Below are 2,803 nucleotides of genomic sequence, written 5' to 3'. Positions count from 1 at the left end.
AGAAGTCAAATTATCACTATTTGCAGATGATATGATAGTATATATAAGTGACCCTAAAAATTCCACCAGAGAACTCCTAAGCCTGATAAACAGCTTCAGTGCAGTAGCTGGATATAAAATTAGCTCAAACAAATGAGTGGCCTTTCTCTACACAAAGGATAAACAGGATGAGAAAGAAATTAGGAAAACAACACCGTTCACAATAGTCACAAAAAATATAAAATACCTTGGTGTGACTCTAACTAAGGAAGTGAAAGATCTGTATGGCAAGAACTTCAAGTCTCTGAAGAAAGAAATTAAAGAAGATCTCAGGAGATGGAAAAATCTCCCATGCTCATTGATTGGCAGTATTAATATAGTAAAAATGGCTATGCTACCGAAAGCAATCTACAGATTTTTGGGTTTTTTCGAGACATGGTTTCTCTGTATAGCCCTGGCTGTCCTGGAACTCACTTTGTAGACCAGGCTGGCCTCGTACTCAGCATTCTGCCTGCCTCTGCCTCCCAAGTGCTGGGATTAAAGGCGTGTGCCACCACTGCCCGGTTATCCACTAATTTTTACTATCAGTTTAGAAAACTAATGAAAGCAGAGCTTCCCTGCATGACTTAAGGGCAGGGAAAGGTGAACAGCTCCAATGCTGGGTCGCCTTCTCTTCACCCTAGAGTGACCTGGAATGCCGTCCATGAACCATTGACTGGGACTAGTAGCAGAGCTCCCTGAAAACCAGTGTCTAGTGTTTATAAATGTTATATAGCAGTATGAAGCGTATGCAACAATGTAATACAAATAAAAGGAAGCTCAAGCGTAGCAACCACTCACTACTTAGAGTCATTAAGAAACTCATTTATTCAATTGTCTGGGTAAGACCTGCATAGACTTGCTTGCTTCAAGGTTATCTACTCCTAGGTTTTATTTGGGGATGAAGGATTTTTCCCTTTTTTACAAATTAAATAAATGCATGCATACATAGATACATACATACATACATACATACATACATATATGTATCAAATGTGTTGATCAAGCCTGTAATCCCAGCTGCTCTGGAAGTTTATACAAGCTAATTACAGACTGAGGCTAGTCTGAACTATATAACAAGCTTAAGACCAAGCTGGCAGACTTAGCAAGATTGTTTCAGAGATAAAAAGTAGAAGGATTGAGTGGGTAGCTCAGTGGGGAGATGCTTGTCTAGCATAGAGTAAACTCTGATTAGTCGCCAATACTGAAAAAAAATAGAGTAAAGATAAAGAGGGGGTGAGGATATTAATTTAGTGAGGGAGATCAAATTTAAAACAGAAAAGGCAAGACTTACCAGCAGCTTCTTAGGGACCTGTACACACAGACATGTAACTTCATCCAAATAGTGATAAGATCCTTTCTGGTCTTTAGTACTCAAGTTTCAGCTGTTCTTGAAGCTCATATAAACACAGAATGTATAGTTTCAACTTTTATTTCCTGCTGCAAAGAGCATGTGAGATTTTCCCACGTGTTTGTGTTTTATCAGTTCATCTTCGTTACTGACTAGAAATGACTTTTGCTTCTATTTTCCTTAAGTCAAAAATCATCTGTCAATTATATCTCTTACCTACTCACCCTTCCTCTATTCATAAGTAATCAATGGGATTTAACAATGGACACAGCCTAAAACACCGCAGAGATCACTGTTCCTATTAGGCTCTGGCCTAAGGCACATTTCTGACTGTTAGGAGAGCCTTGAAGGCAGAAACTCTTGCTGTCCTGACCTCCTGCCTAGGCACTCATCCCTTTACGAACTGCTATTAAAGGTACAAGCTCATTACTGTTCTCATGGTGCCTTGTATCAGTCCTCCTTCCTCAGAAAGTCCCTCTTCTGCCCTGTGGATAATACAATGATGACATTGTGCGAGTTCCCTACTTCTACAGGGCATTTCCTCATTTTTCCTGTTTGTTCCTTCTTTCAGATCTACATTCACAAAATGGATGCTTTCTTTCCTTTCTTGCTGAATATGTCTACTGCTTCTGCCCCTCATCTTTCTGGTCCTTCGTACTTTGGGAGCTCTCTTTCAGCACAGTGCACTGCTTAATGACACGGTCCCATGTAACTTTCCCAGTATTTTTCTCCAATTCTTCTCAGATTTCTGTCATTTATATTTAATATAATTTTTTGAGATTAAATATAATTACATTATGCCCCCTCCCTTTCCTCTCTCTTAGCCCTCCTGTGTATACACAATCCCTGCTTTATTTCAAATCCATTGCCATTTTTTTAAAAGAACTGGTGGCTGCGGTGGTGGTATGTATGTGTATGTGTATATGTGTAATACATCAATACAACATACTCAGTCCATATGTTACTTGTATGCTTGCTTGAGGGTTGGCCATTTGATCCTCGATACCCAATTGGTGATAACACTCTTTCCCTGAGGAGGAGAATTTCTCCTGCTCTCATCAGTTAGTACTTCCAACAGGGCTGAGGTATTGTGACCTTTCTATTTCCACATTAGCATGTCTACTGATGTCATCCTTGTTCTGGTAGTACTTAGAAAGCCATGTTGGTGTAGAACCTAGCAAAGTTAAAAACAAACAAACAAACAAACAAATACCATTGCAGACAGAGTGGAGGAGCATTAGATGGAAATAGCAGGCTACATGTGATCTGAAATGGGAAATAGAAGAAATGGGAAGGTATCTAATGAGGACATAAATGGAGAAATGGAGAAGAAAGGGGTAAAATAAGAATAAGAATTTCTGAAAAATCATAATGAATCATACCACTGACTATAAAAAATTACCCTCAATATACAGAAGTTGGTATAGAAATACA

Source organism: Mus caroli, chromosome 4, assembly GCF_900094665.2.
Source record: "Mus caroli chromosome 4, CAROLI_EIJ_v1.1, whole genome shotgun sequence".
Taxonomy (NCBI): Eukaryota; Metazoa; Chordata; class Mammalia; order Rodentia; family Muridae; genus Mus; species Mus caroli.
Note: the sequence above shows the minus strand (reverse complement) of the source record.